Below are 16,305 nucleotides of genomic sequence, written 5' to 3'. Positions count from 1 at the left end.
ATGTGAAAAAAAAAATTTAAAAAATCAACTTTTCTTTCTAAAAAAAATTTTTTATTTTTTTAAAAAAAAAAAAAAAAAAAAAAAAAAGGGTGTGAGGTGCACTTCTGGTCAAAATCTGAGGGAAAATGTTACAAGTATTCATATGACATACTACTGCATAGTTACCTGCTTTTATTAGTTTCAAAATAAAAAAAAGCAGAAAAATGAGTGCAGAGAAAAGAAATATACAATTTTTTGACAAATGACAATAGACAAATTACATATCAGCTCATAAGTTTTAGACAGCTCATCAAAATGAAAAATATGTCTACATAGGACAGATTAGTAAATAACCCCACTGCTCTTGTTGCTCACTTCAAAAATTTATTTCTAAATGCTTAAAGCAAGTGTTTTTCAGCAGACTCTTGGGAATATCTTCCCATGGTATTAAGATGGCTTTTTTTTTTTTTTTACTTTTCACGAAATCCATCCTCAAACATTTGTGTGACTCTTTGATCAATTGGAAACTTGAGGTGGTCAAAAAGAGGAACAAACTTCTGCAAAAAATACATTTTAAGAAGGAATCAAACTAAGGTATTGATCTTACCATCCTGGTATCGATTTGATGCCGATTCTGAACTGGTATCAATATTATCGATATTTTGGATTGAATTGCTCACCTCTAGTAACAAGCATTACTGTGTGTGTAGTGTACATAAAGAAGCCCGCCTCCCATCTGAATCAAAAAGTAGTAATCAGATGTATTGAATATCCAGTAAATCAGAAGGAATATGGATTATGTTCAGCCAGACATTTTTTGTTCTACTTTGTTTTCCTATTTTTTGGGATACAGGTTATCAGGCAGATAGTGAGAACACCATTCCCAACATCAATGTATGAGCACTGTGTAGCGACTACAACTCTAAACGGAGCTATTCTATATTTTAATTAAATGTTGAGGCACCAATAACCCGATTTCTTTTCATTGTCTGCACCGTAACGCTTAGCATTACGTTAGAAAAGAACGTATAGAAAAGAACAGCACATAACTTTATTGTCCCACAATGGGGAAATTCAGGTGGGCCAGCATCAAGATAAGTGGAAGCATGGATATTCCAACATGTTCCTGGGCTGGGAATCAAACCCAGGACCTTCTTGCTGCCAGGCAATAGCTCTACCAACTACACCACTGTGTAGCCCATGCGCCATACATACAATTTAAATAAAACTACAAAAGAAGAAAACAAACCTTTGCAGATGTTTTTATGCGCATGACAATGTTGCAACTATTAGCCCAGTTCAAAGTAAATTACTTTAACTATACTTTTTACGTGAGTGTCATCTGAAACATTACTTTGAAATTTCAGTTTACATGGCACAGAGCATAGACGGAATAATAATAGTAATCCTGTTTTATATTGCACCTTCCATCACTCTGCATAAAATAAATATTTGCATTTGTCCAAAGCTTTTATTACATCCATATTCCTCAAAGCAATGAATGTTACTTGTGTCTATTTTATCCTATAGCCGTTCATTTTTAAAAAAATATATACTTTTGCTTGATATGCAGCTTGCTCTAAACCTCATCCCTTTTGGTTCCTGAGGCACAGCTTATAAATGAACAGTTCATTGCGTTTTTTTTTTTTTTTCTTTTCTGATGAGGTGGTGTTTCCTCTCATTGTGGGTTCTAACAAGGCTGCAGAGCTGTTTCCCCACAACCAATTAGAAAATTACTCTGCCTATGAATTACTATAGACTCAGGCTTCATCAATTACTCTAAAACAGAGAGCTTTGCTGCCTCAGCAGATTTGCTGTGACTGGGGTGGTGGCCTTATTTATTCCTCTGTGTTAACGATTGTATCATCGCCAACTGCAAATAATATTAATGAAGTATAAATATTTAAGAGGGCTGCACAGCCACAACTAAGGGACAACAATTTTTTTTGTGAACTTGCAAATCGCTCAAGGGGAGCAGTCATCATAACTGAATTAAGTTGTCAGAAAATTAAACTGTACTGATGATGAATGAACATTTAATTTGCAAAACAATCAAATTTTACATTCCAAGCTACATGAATTAACTTAAATAAATAAGACTGACGTGTCCAAATACCAAGAGCAATTTAGTGTCAGATTTGTACCTCAGATGGAAGGCCGCTGGAACTCAGTGGGACTGCAGACAGAGATTTATTTAGAAAATTGAACATCTCAAAGAGCTCCAGGAAACACTGAGGAGGAGTTCAAGGAATTTCTGCATGGAACAGCAAGCACACATGTGTGTGTGTAGCCTCATGTAAGGGAATGCTGATGCTTATATTTTTAGGTCTTTGCCCTGGGCAGTTGTGCTACCCTGGTCCTGTGCTTTACGTATGCATTGAGGCATACAAAGAGAGGTGAATAGTGAAAGGAGGTGTGTTAGGGATGCACAGAGTGAAACAGTGAATTCTGAAGGCGCTTACGAATGAGAAGAGGAGATGTTGAACCTACAGTCTATCCGTGCCTGGCTCTTTCAGAGGTGAGCTCCAGGTTAGTATTCAGCAGAGGGCGTCGAGCTGAAGAGCAGCACTCATTGACCAGCAGACCCCAACTCACAAGGACCCTGCAGGGCCCCCAGCAGCTGTGGGCGGACGTGCTGCACAAACCCAATGTTGGGTCTCTTGTAACCGCACCTCAAGCTGATCTGCAGCACACAGAGAGCGAATAAGATGGATGGAGGAGGAAGTGCATCAAGGGAAGACGGAAGGAAAATTTTCAACTCTAAGAGATAATGAGTGCCGGAGTAAAAAATAAATAAATAAATGCAAGCGGCGGTGGGTGATTTCTTATAGACTGTGATTAGAGAGTGAGGCTATGTATGCACAGAGTGGAAGTGTATAATGTATTCATGTGTAAGTTACTAAAGAAAGGCAGTGCATAACAGATAGCTATGACAAGGAATGCAAAAAACAACTACAGAAAAACTAACAAGTAGGCTGCACTTTTTTTCTGTCTTGTATCTCAAAGTCAATTTTCTGGAATCTAGCTCACATTTCTTTTTGAATGTTGATGAATGTGATGAGCACCACATTTCATGAGGCGTAGATCTCTGCTATGTAGATGCACAACTCAGTTGGGATAATCTGTGGAAAGGACAACTAGTGTGAGCATCACAAATCTGATCTTCATTTAGCAAGAGCAGTGAAGAGAAAGCCGTAGTTCAAAGAAAGCCACTAGAAGTCACATTCAAAATTTCTCCACAAGCCGTGCTGGGGACAGTCCTAACGTGGAAAAATGTGTACTGGTCAAATAAAAGTAAAGCTAAACCATTTGGAACAACTTGCAAAATACAAAAACTCAGCACATTATTCTGAAAACGCTTTTCCAACTGTAGCCTGCAACAGCGGCAAGAAAATACTGTGGGGACAGAGCAACCTGGTCATAGTTGAATGGAGCTAAAAGGGTAATCCTTAAAAAAAAAATCTTTAGAGTTGCAAAGACTCAACTGTCCAAGTTTTTTTATGATTGGAAATATTTTGAGACAGTCATATTTTTCCATCTTGTAAGCTGGTGAAACATATAGGAGCCTTATTTCAGCTACTGCTTGGCAGTGTGTCTGGGGAAGGGCAATACTTTTTACTCTATGCACCACAACAGACTCCATCCACTCTAGCACTTTCTTTGGCATCTCAGTGAAAGGAATTGAAGCCATAGAAATTATGATAATGGAAAGTTTGGCATCTTAGTATTGATAATTCATTACCCATAATCAACTGAATAACTAAACATTTTTTCAGAAAACTAAAAAAAAAAAAAAAAAAAAAAAATACAGTTGTGTAAAATGGAGTTTTTATAATTCATTTTCAATAGTTAAGGAACATAAATGTTACAAATTAGAATTCCTAAAGTCATTAAAGGGGACATATGCAAAATCCATTTCTAAGGCCTTAAATACATTTTGTTTTGTCCTTGCAGTCAGTGCAGAAAAGTTTGGTTTAGTTTTAGATGTTTATGAGATATTCTTCAAAAAAAAAAACATGCATGTTACATTCACATGCTATTCCGTGCTGCTTAATCACAGAGAGCTACAGCTGTTAATTTGACAAAATATGTTTTCAGGGGTCTGAATATTTCTGCTAGGCCATGTCAGCGATTTTGTCTAGTCATTGAAAACATTAAATAAATAACACACCAGAAATATTATTCGTTCACTCTCTTGGACATTATTTTAAACTAAAGGAGACAAAAAGACAAATATTTATAGATTTTCCAACAGATAGGAATAATAGTGCATTTCCTAAGACATTAATGCTTAACTGGAGAAGCCACAAACTACCTTTACAGTAAATGGCTGTTTTCACTCAGCAGGATGCTGACCTTTCTGTGCTTCAAACCAGCATCACTGAAGACTTTCCCCCACTTGTCCCCTTTCCCACAGTTCCCCTTCTCGACTCCTTTGCTCAAATTCCTACTCCATTTCTGCCAGAGATGTGAGCATCGGTGGTGAGGACAGCCATGAGAAGAGACGAGGTGAGGTGACAGGCCTGAACAAAATGAGACATCCTTGCCTCAGGCTGTGTTTGATGTGTAACAAAACTGCATCGTCTATCTATTGTTTTTCTCATTATGCTTGCATTATTTCTCTCTGATTAACCTAAAATGTCAGTATGACCAAGTATAACATTTCTTTTAATTCATTTTACTGTGTGAGATAAATAGAATTACATCCCCTTCAGGCTTTACAGATGCCAAAAAAAAAAAAAAAAGGCTTCTTGGTGAAATCTGCCATGTTGCTGCTTTAACAAGGAGCCTCGCATGTGGATCTCCCCCTCTGGGTGCATTTTAGAAAATATGACATTCTTCAAAACATTTTGGCTTTGAAGGACAAATGAGATTAGCCTTCTGTGAGACGGAGAGGAAGTTTTGAACCTGTACACAGAGGAGGAAGGTAATGTTTCCACGGAAAGATGGAGGGGAGGGGTGATTAATAAGGGAGGTCAAGTGGACAGAAAGACTGAGCAATACACTGGTTGATGCTGGCAGATAATGGAGAAGATAATAAGACAGTAATGGACAAATGAAATGTTTCCAAAGAAGTGGGGCCTCCAAATGCTTCCTGTCAACAAATGTATTGATGTTCATGTCGTTTGTCATGGTTTTAAGTGAGCATTTAGGAGCAGACGGGAAGATAAAGAGTCATTATTTTGGCAACATTTCATGGTATTCAAACTTTGATGTGTTTGGTGTTTTGTCCTATTTTCATCTACAAGAAGCAAACAAAAGTGTGTGTTCCAGCAAAATCAAAATGCCATAAAGTTAATTTTTCATTTGTTGCCTATAATTTCCTGCTAAAAAAAATACAAAAATATTAATGACTCTGCCTGCACATCTTGCTTTTGACTAATTTCCATTTCAGCAAATGTAAACTACTGCAATGTTTTTTAATGTTTTTTTTTTTTTTTTTTTTTACAAAGTAGCCAGTAAGTCAAACATTTAGCCATAACTTTTACTGCACTTTCTAAAATTCTTCTTATTCCTTGAGCTTTTTCACATTTGTCACATTTATGTGTTTATTTCAGTGAGGTTTTTTTTGTGATGGGCCAACACAAAATGATTAAAAGGTGCACAAAAACGGATGATAATTTTGAAAAATAAAATAAAAAAATCTGAAATGTGGTCTCCAGGCACATTCGGTTCAACACTTTTTAGAACCATTCTTTTCTGCTGCAAATGTATTTATTAAATCAAATGGCGAACAGATGCTATGTAAACAGAAATGTTCCAGTCTTTCTATTGGATTTAAATCTGAACTTTGAATTGGTCAATATACCAATTCAAATGGATATAATTGAATTTACTTTAATTTGCCCCAGTTACAAGTTGTTTCCCTCCAATTTTGCATTGCATGTATTTTTCCAACAACTTGGTAGCCTTTCTATCCTCAAAAAGAAAATGTAATCACTAAAATGTTATTTCCCTCTGTCTTGGTTGTTATGTGCCTTATAAGGGGGATGTGTGCTTCTAACTTCTAAGGCTTCTTTACAGTAAAGGTTCCTGCTCTCCTTCCAGGCTCTGCCCTGCATCACACCAACCCACGCCCCACCCCCACTGCATGCAGGTCTAATGAGTGGAAGAACAGAAAAGAGAGCTATTGCTGACGTTAGCGGCTGAGCATTAGCCTGGACCAGGCCCCATGCAGACCCACTTATCTGAAAATCACCTGTGTTCTGCAGACAGTAAGGTCAATTATGTTGGAGCTAAACCAGTACCTCTCTGAACAAATCAGGGCGTAACGTGACCATCCGATTAGCCGGTTCCCTATCCAGAAAGAGTTCCTGTTATTTTATTGTCTTTATCTGCTTATAGAGGATAATCTTGTTGGACTATATTTTTTTTTTTTTTAAGATATAGTTTTGTCCTCACTTGCCCAGCAGGTTCAAATGCCACCAGTGGAAAAAAAGGAAGCAGAGGTGTTTGATGTTTATTTGTGTTTGTGTGTCTGTGTTGTTGCTGCAAATCATTAGTTTCCTCTGCCTGTTTATTTCAGCGTAGCAGTCACAAAATTCATGTATGGGTTTATGTAGTATTTTTCCAAGAAATGAAGTCCATGCCACTATTGGAAACTTGTTTTATTTAAGCTCATGAGGCTCATCAGAAAACGGAAGTTCCTCCAGAGCTTCTTGTGTGGGCTGCTTCTGATCCAGAGTCTGGTTTAAACTTTTGACTTTTTGCCCTTATTTCCAACATTGTAATAGAGTTCCCTCTAACACAGAGGACCACGGCGCTGATCTGGACAACAGAGGCAGAGATAACAGTGACATGACATTATGTCAAGTAATTTATCCTTAACTTGCTGAAAGGACTGACAGTTTAAAGAGCCTCTTATTACGGTTTCACCGCCTTCCCATTCATCAAGATTATTTGCATGAAAGTGAGCCTGTCTGTTCAGATAAATGGACTCCCAGGGAATGTTTGATGTTGGACCTATAACACTTTCTTGCAACTGAAGAGATGATTTTAAAATAACCTACATGGCCTAAAAAAAGCTACCTCGGAGACAAAGGAAAGTAATCGGCTCGACGGTGAATGAGCCATGCCTCATTGTGTTGGTGCTTTCACTTGAGCATGTGCACCTGTGTTCAAGCCTGTGTCTGTTCTCCTGTAGTGGTCAACTCAAATTACACACTCCATCATCTGCTCTCTTCAGCCAGCAAGCTCATTTGGAAATGAGATTTGAAACAGCAATAAATATAGAATTATGTTGGAAAGAAGGGGAGAAGAGGGAGTGATTCTGAAATTATTTTGTCAGGGGCTGTTCCAGCTCACTATGGGCGTTTGGGAAGAGCCTGACAGACGTAATGGCGGTGACTAACGGCTAGCCAGTTTTTTTTTTTGTGTGTGTGTGTGTATTCAGGCCCCCCTTCGCTGAAAGCAGTATTTTCTCCACAGTTTGAAATCCTTTTTTTTTTTTTTTTTCCCCCTCCTGGATAATTATCCATTGTAGATGCCCATTCTCAGATAATGACTGCATCGCCACTGAGCTAGGAAATTAACAGGGAGCAAGAGTGCTGCAAGCACAATGGAAAGACTGCCCCCAGCGTCAGCACTCCACTAATTTTAAACAAGGAAAAGGGGAAAACTGTTGTTAGCACTTCCCTCCTGCTTATAAGGAATAACATAATTTCATTTTGTGTGTGTGATACAATCTAAAAGGAAGAGTAAAGAACAAATAATGCATGAGGTCTACAGTTAGAGTGAATGGCAACAGTGCCCCCTTGTGAAACAGATTTGCAACTTCTTTGAATAAAGACAGCAACTCAAGATTTGCAGTGACTCCCAAGTTTTTTTTTCTCCACAGTAGGTAGCTGATTTGTGTAGTTCAGCTCCATACAGTAATCACACTGTAGTCGCTAAAGCTGCACTGAAAAGGATAAAGTGATCAGAAAAGATCATGGCTGTTGTTCAGAGGCTTTATTTTAAACCACAACCTCAAATGGATTAAAAAAAATAAGTACATTAGCATGCAAAGTGAAATCGCCGTTGCAGCTGTTGCAACATTTTTATGAGTGCAGTTTCGCTTAACATTAGCTTTCTCTATAATTGTTGATGAAAGGATAGGGGGGCAGTTTTCTTACAGCTCTGCCCCTTTGCAAGCAAAACTCTTGGGTTACAATTTTTTTTTATTTTTTTTTTTTACGATTTTTATTTATTTAAGATGTTTTTATCTTGGGTACGAGAGTTGTCTAAATGCTTAACACCATCAATTTTTAAAGGAGACTTAGCAAAGCAATAAAACTGTCACAGCGAACAAACTCCACCTAACGAGATGCTGGACAAAAACATTTCAAAAGAAATTGACTATCGGTGTACTCTGCTATTCTGTTCACGATGCCCGACTGCGCACCTCGACGCAATTTATGGCCCTGTTACACTCCATATAATCCCTATTAGCAGATGCTTAGGACTTCTCAAAGCGGTTAACTGTTGTTAGCCCCTGAAACGTTAAACACCAAGGGAGATGGATAACTTTATATGAGCACTTTATGGTATGCAAATCACACCTGCAGGGCAAAACGGGCAGATGATGGCATCTTCATCAGAGACCTATCCACACTCCATGCATCTCCACTTAACCTGTGTCTCAAATGCTCTGCAATAAAAACTTGCGCTGTTTATTAAGCTCTTAGACCTTAATATGTTTTGTGTGGAAGTCCGGTTTCTGAAATATGGCTTGAAAGTAGAAAGAACAAAGCTCCTAACAAAGATGCGCTGTGTGACGTTCATGTCCTACCATTAACCTTTGAGGCTTTCAGGTGTGGGAGGGATCGGGAGGTGTACCGAGCAGGAGATGTGTGCGTAATTGGACCTCTGCTTTTATCTGAAGTCACCTAATCCTTTTTCGTCTTTGAAGACAGAGCTTTGGCTCTGAGCCCGACACCTTCAGCTTCGCGAGTGCGTTGATGAATTAAAGCCTCATCAAACTGTGGCTTTAAAGAGTTGAGTGGGGCTACACTAAATCAATACTAATAACTTCTTCATGCATTTGTGCAAGGTAGGGGAGGAGGCCTGGCGACAACAGAATTCTACGCTCTCAACTTTTGACACTCATCTGGTGTGTAGGTCACTCCGACGACTTCATTGTCCTCATCCAACCTGACAGACTGCTGCTCTGCACTTTGACTGCTTGATTTCAGACTCATTTATATTCTACCTTAGAAGGAAATCTTGGTGGAACTAAACTGCCTTTGCTCGCACAGAACAGCCATCACCTCTCTGAAGTGAGCATCTGTATGTGAATCTACAAACAGCTGCAGGGTTATTTCTTCAATCCAAATGCAAGGCTTATGCTGTTGCAGAAGAAGTTGGGTAGTATTGATCAAACTGTTGAAGACTGTGACCAGGTTTTTGGGGTTAGAAGAGAGAATATAAGGGGCCTTCATAGCTCAAATAGTGACTAATTATAATCTGGAAAGTGGAATGCCATCAATCAGCAAACTAAACACAGAACCATGAAGTGGATGGGCCACACAGCAGCAAAAGACCACACAGGGAGCAGCTATTATCAGCTACGAAGAGGCTACAATTTGCAGAAACTCACCAGAAGTGAACAATAACCAATTGGAAAAATGTTGACTTGTTGGATGAGTCTCAATTTCAGCTGCAGCTTTCAGAATTGGGGTAAACAACATAAACACTTGGGAGTCACTCTGCCTTTTATCAACAGTCCAGTCAGGAGATTTTATGTTGTGGGACGCATTTTGACCCTTAGCACCAACTCATTATTGTTTAAACACCACAGACTACTACAGTATTACTGACCTTGTCCATCCTTTTATGCCATTATGTGATGGCTACTCCCAGCAGGACAATGGACCATGTAACAAAACTGAAATGAGCTCAAATTGGTTTCTTGAACATGGCAATGACTTTACATCAATGGCCTCCACAGTCGGGGCATTCTAATCCTGAATACTGAATTAACAATTTTGCAATGAGCACAAAGTTTTCCACATTTAGATGGACAATAGTCTCCAAGGAATGTATCTGGAATCTTGTTAAATTCATGCTACAAAGATCTAGGGCAGATCTGAAGGCAAAGGAAGATCCAACCTAGTTCTAGGAAGGTGTATCCAATAAAGTAGCCTGTGAGCATGCATTGACGATGAGCTTGTTAAAATAGTTTGACAGCAAACTTAAGACATTAGGTCATTGTCTTATTTATTTATGTTTTATTCAAACTCACAACTCAAGTCTGTGTTAAATCAACCCATTACAAGGCTACAAAAATAACCCACATTGCACTGTTTATATCCGAGCAGGATTTAGCAATTATAAAAATTCTTAAAATTCACACATATGGAATAACGACCTCTAAAAAGAACATCTATGTTTCGCATTTGGTATCACTAACATTCATTTAGTGAGCTTCACAGGAAGAAATGCTCAAACAGGTCAACATGCAGGGGAATATCCTGTTTTCTGTTGTGTAGCCCAGCTCTCAGTGGAGTAATGATGTACTGGGGTTCAGAGGGCTGCCCTGCCCCTTCTGTACTGGCAGCGTAACTCAAGGCCCCTATGGTGCCTGACTCCCTGACTCGTGTCCCCTGCTACAGCGGCAGGGAATGAAACAGCCATACATCATAAGGCCAACTGTGTCCTCTGAGGCAGTGACAGACAAAGCCAACAGAATCAATAAAGCCTTAGCTCAAGCCCCACTTCTCTGCACTCAGACCTCTTTCCCTTCTTTTTTCTGTCTCAAACCCTGCCTCTCTTTTCCCTCACAACCTAAATTTCATGTCCAATTTTCTCTGCGGTTACACCATTTTTCAGGTGACATCATTTTTCCGTGTAGGGACTACAACTAATGTCAATATTATCTGTGTCTGCCCTTCGCTCAGTCCTCAGCGAACATGCTGAAACAGAGTGCGACTGGCAGCCTTGACAGGAGATGAAAAACAAGAGAAAGCAGCACTTCAGAAAGAAAGAAAATACCAAGGTCTGAAGATTACCGAAGGCCATTTAGCTTGTTAGTGCCTAGGCACCCACATCAGACAAATGCATACTTTGTTGTTTCACTGGGGCTGAGTGTTTCAAGTTGTGTAGGGGTGAAAGTTCCCCAAATTGACAATTTAAATGATGGAGGACCTTTGTAGCAACCCACAAACCATTTTAGACAGCAGTGGAAATGCTGTTAGAGAGATACGGGCAACACAAGGGAGTAGTTTGCTGTAATTAAACTGGAGCGTCAAAGTTAGCGCTGCTTGTTTACAGCAAAGGAGAAAACAATTCTTTTGGCATACAAGTTTAGGTTTCATTGATCAATGTTGATTATTGTAAGGATATGACCCAACTGAGACTTGACTCCATTACGGGAAATAATACTTCCACCTTTTCCTGGAAAAAGTCCTAAAGCTGTATGCCACACTATTTCTTGTCTTGACATATATGCTGGCATATCTAAGGAATTGCATCCTACCTGGCAATGCTTGAAGAAATAAAACACACTTTGTGAAACTTCAATATGTATAACAGTTATAGAGTGTGAATATGGGTTTTCATTTTTGTGTGTCTATATGTTAAGGTGAAATTTAAAATTCTGCGATATGCTGTGTCAGGATTGGGTACATTTCTTTTAAAATTTGCTGAGAAATGTTGAGTGTGGAGACTCATTTACTCTGTATGGTGAACTCATGTCAAGTTCAAGAAGCCAGTTTGTGATGGTTTGAAGATGGGAACACAATGGTCATAAGAGAAAATGGTCGTCAATGGTTTAGGTTTTGGTACTGAGAGACCCAAAGTGAGTGAAGAAACCATCTGTCACACCATCACCTCCTACCAGCCTGAAACTTGAATACAAGGATGCATGAGTCCACGTTTCCATGTTTTACACAGAATTCTTAGTCTAAAAGCTAAATTCAATGGACAAGACCATATTTTTCAGAGCCATCAATACCAATTTTTGTTCACTCTCTGCAAATTGCATCCTCCATGTGCTGCTCCCAGCTGACAGAAATGGCATCCAGTTTATTTTTATCCGGCTGAAACCCATATGCTACAAGGATCAACAGGGTATGCATTCAAAGATGGCTCAAGATGGTTATTTATGCTATTGCTAGGTTTCTATCACTGCAAAGCCATTTACCCATTTTCAGCTTACCTCTGACATCAGCAGAGCATTTTCCTCCATGCAATTGCTGCTCAGTGCATATTTTCTTTTTCTCTCTAAACCTAAGAGATATATAAATGCACTTAGTTGCTGCCATATGACTGGTTGGTTTGTTTACGTTTTCTTTTTTTTTCTTTTTTTTTATCTAATTTGGTGTTGGCTGTTCAAAATTCTCAAGCTGTTGTAAGATTATCTTTTATGTTCCTTAGCTTTAGGTTCAGCTCTTTCTTTCTCTGATGTATTTGTTTTTCTCTCAGAAGACGGCCCCTGCCAATTCAGGTGTAAAAAGATACCTGAGCTGGCTGTGGTGCATTCTTGAAAGAAACCTAATGAAGGCGGTTGGAACCATATACAGTATGACATGTGACACTCGTGCCAAGATTCTTTTTCAATATGTCCAAAAATATGTGGCAGCGTATAGATAAGCTAAAATCCAGTGACTCTTTCCTTCTCTGTGATGTATTTATTTTTCTTTCAGAAGACGGTCACTGCCAATTCTATGGAAAGGAGAGACGAGATGAACGCAGTGCAGTCTTTCTTTCTCAGCATGGCCATCTCATAGATTAGAACTGAGAATGCCTTGGAGGATTACGCTTTGGCATGCATCAAACAGAAAACTGGACAGTTGTCATTTTGAAACAACTAGCAACATTTTCATAGCAGACTAAGTCAGACCAGTATGAAAGCCTTTAAAGAGACATAAAATAATATATGTAATTTCATAGGGAAGATTAAAAAGATGCTACAGCAATCTGTGATATGTGGAAAGAAATGTGTTAATTCAAGAACTACATAGCCAACTGCTAAAAGATGTCAAAAAAAAAAAATTTTAAAAACTGAGAACGTGGGAATGAGTACCATTTGGGTTTTTTCAAAACGGGTAAAAATGTGGCTGCACTTCATGCGACCATTCTGTAATGGATATTTTTATAGTGATGAAGAATGACTACATTGGGAAATTCTTTATTTTCAAAGCCAGGTTTATGTTTTTGTAGTATTCTACCTCTACGGTTCACAAAGATACGTAGTTCATTTGCGTTCTTAAGAGTATGGTACTTTAAAAAAGTAGATTTTAAAATGCTTGGGTCCAAACACAATGGCTTCAGTTTACCTTCATTTAAAATGCATATTTAAGGTTCTTTTAAGTAATATAGTTATTTTCTGAGGTCAAATTGTATATCTGGTTGCTGTATTTGGTCTCTAATTAGCTAGTGAATGTTTTAAAGTAATAATCAACCAAAAAGCTCCTTATTCTGTATTTTTGCCATACTATAAATTATTTTTTTTACATTTTGTTTTCATATTTCTACCTTTGTGCGATTTTACATGTTTCAATCTGCATCAATTTGCTACTTGTGCACCTCAATTTCCCCACTGAGGGGCAATAAAGAATATTTCTATTTCTCTTTCCAAAGAATCAAAAACATGGAGCAGATAGGAGGGCAAAGAAGGGAAGAGGAGAGAAAGAAAGATAATGGAAGAGGAAAAAAAAACCCAGCATTGATTGTCTTAAAATGGTAAATATTAATTCAAGTTGCCCACATGCCACTTGGAGCTCTGAAACTATTTATCCTGGATTAAGCTGTCGACCTCTACACACTTGGTATTTAAGTAACAATAAAAGTTGACTGTGGAATAATTAAGAAAGAGAAAATGTCACAGCTGGACTTACTGCAGAGGTGGCATCCTGTGCAGTCTGCATGCCAAGGTGCTTTATCTTGAACAACTGTGGACATAAAGGTGATTGCAACACCTGAATTCAATGATTTGTGTGGGTGAGAGAATACTTTTTTCTATTATTTGATTTTTATTATTTTTATGAGATGGAATTTAAAGGTCAACATGTACTTTTGTACTAAGAAGTTCTCAAGACAGTGTGACGCATTTTGCAAAAAACACCAGTCAAAAGTTTGGACAGGTCGACCTTTTAAAAATGACCAAATAAAATTTTCTGAGCTTTAATTGGAACACACAAGTTTCATCTATAAGAGATAGATGCATTTAAATTGATATCTATTTTTTAAATCAATTTTCTTTTTATCATATTTTCAGTTTGAAAGCTCCTTTGCTGTATTTTCAGCAGTTTACTTACTGCTTGAGTAAATTGCTGTTGTCAATTTACTTAAGGAGAATACATTATTCAGTTAAAAAAAAAACAGTGTGGATGCCAATTTTGAGTCGGAACTGTTCCCATTTGGGATTTGTACAAAAACTGTGTTCCCCTGAGAATTACTTAAGTCAAATACTTGACAGCTCCTTTCTGGAGGCATTTTCTTCTGAGCGCCACTCCATCCTGATTATAGGAGCTTCTGAAAGCAAACTGTTAATCTGCTAAGTGTAATAATTTTATGCTGGCAACCTCTCAGACCCAACTGAATATTTTATAGTCTTAATTTGATTTTGAGTATAAGCAATCATCAAGTGAATTTCTGCAGAGAGGGAGAGAGACATTAAAGTCACTATGTTCAAGCCAGCTTTCGAAGAATGTAAATTGTTGTTTTTTGCTAAATAAAAAAAACAGTGTGTGTGTGTGTGTGTGTGTGTGTGTGTGTGTGTGTGTGTGTGTGTGTTAAAGCACAAAAATGCAAAGTTCAATATAAATTTGCTATCAATATAAACCTAATGTAATACGGATTGTGTTTATGCAGTAATTAAACCAGCTATAAAATCTATTTCGCAAATGTTTACCTCACTTCTGCGACTTCTGAGACCATGTATCACATGAAGTGCTAAACAAATTCTTTTGAATAAGATAAAATCCTAAGAAAATGTTTCTCTGAACCATGCTTAAATATTTGCAAAATGAGGCACATAGGTCTTGTCTCTGTTTGATCCATCTGAAAGACCCTGCTATCATGACTTAAATATTCACCTGCCAACATGCAAAAGATCATTTGTGTAAATATATTAAGTAGGGTTATGTAAAAATTATGGATTGTAAAGTTAGAACATACATGCTTGGCATTCTTTGTGAAAAAAAAAACACGCTCAGTTTCAGCTCATTTCATACTTCCTGTTAAAATATTTGTTTAAAAATAGTACAAAAAAAAAAAACCTTTCTATATGTGCACCTGCACATGTATGGCTCTTGACTGTGCCTCTGGCCATGTTCCAAACAAGGGTCGATGCATCTCCAGCATGATCAACAGCGTTGCGTCTGGTGTTTTTATTCCACAAAATATTGATTTGCATCCCTGAGTTTATATCTGTGAGTGTGTTTGTGGGGGTGACTAAAGATGAGCAGCAAAATAATGATAGGCCAAGCAAAGAAATCATGTTCTGGATGAGTGAATCTGACATAAAAAGTCAATTGTTTTCTGCAGCTCACTGTGACGGCCTTAGCCTAGAAAGCACAAAACTTATGTGGGTTATAACTGCAGTTCATTTACTTGGCAAACATTTCTCAGTCAGTTTTTTTTTTTTTTTTTCCCCAGAATTTCAATTTTAGTGGCATACAGGAACAGTGATTATATTGCACCGCACATTTATTGGCACCCTGTGGTAAGAATGTATATGACGACTAAAATCACTTTTTGTTGCAGGAGCAAAATGTCATGCTGAAAGTTTTTGAAGCTCAGAGGAGAAAAAAAATCAATTATTTATTAAATTTTTTTAACTGTCTTGTCAGAGCTTCCAACAACCTTCAGTATTTATTTTCCATTTGTTTTCAGGGAACCAAAATGTATAAGAACTTTTTTACTAAGCAGCTGATGATCTGGATTCTGGGGTTTAAATATTACATCACACGAGTGTAAATTTTTCCTGCATTTCCAAATGGGAAAGGCAAGAGAATAAGTAAGACATTTTCCTACTGAAAGTAACAAAATTAAAAAATGTTATTAACCATTGAAATTACCCGCAACTGCAAGGAAAACCCCAACCTGAACCCAGCACCTAAAACCACTCAGCCATTCTGACCTCTAGGTATGTGTGACATGCCTTTGCATGCAGCATTCGCCTTCGTCTGACTAAATTTCTCATGAAAAGATGGGAATTTACTCTGTTGGCAAAACGTAGCTGGAAGACGTATTGATGTAAGAGAGGTCCCAATAAGTTTAGCACTGGTAATTTTATGGGGGGAAAAAACTCAATAGTCTGGAATCAATGTACTCAAATAAAAGGCTGGATTTTTGTAAGCAAAAAAGGGGAATTTACATCTATTTTTTTTTTCCAATTCAAAC

General features: G+C 37.9%; 1 long non-coding RNA gene across 1 annotated transcript in view; it reads right to left on the bottom strand.

Annotated features, from left to right (window-relative positions):
- Nucleotides 1–1,998: 1,998 nt before the first annotated feature.
- The window catches only part of LOC106941767 (uncharacterized), a 28,069-nt gene continuing 13,762 nt past the window's right edge, over nt 1,999–16,305 (bottom strand). The window contains exons 2-3 of the long non-coding RNA XR_001423453.1: nt 2,948–3,101; nt 1,999–2,662 (exon numbers count right to left, since the gene is read on the bottom strand). This is a non-coding gene — a long non-coding RNA (uncharacterized LOC106941767). The remainder of the gene's footprint in view (nt 2,663–2,947; nt 3,102–16,305) is intronic.

Source organism: Poecilia latipinna, unplaced genomic scaffold (genome assembly GCF_001443285.1).
Source record: "Poecilia latipinna isolate Pla-1442-1.1 unplaced genomic scaffold, P_latipinna-1.0 Scaffold94, whole genome shotgun sequence".
NCBI classification, from domain to species: Eukaryota; Metazoa; Chordata; class Actinopteri; order Cyprinodontiformes; family Poeciliidae; genus Poecilia; species Poecilia latipinna.
The sequence above is the reverse complement of the archived record's forward strand: the minus strand, read 5'-3'. Positions and strand labels throughout refer to the sequence as shown.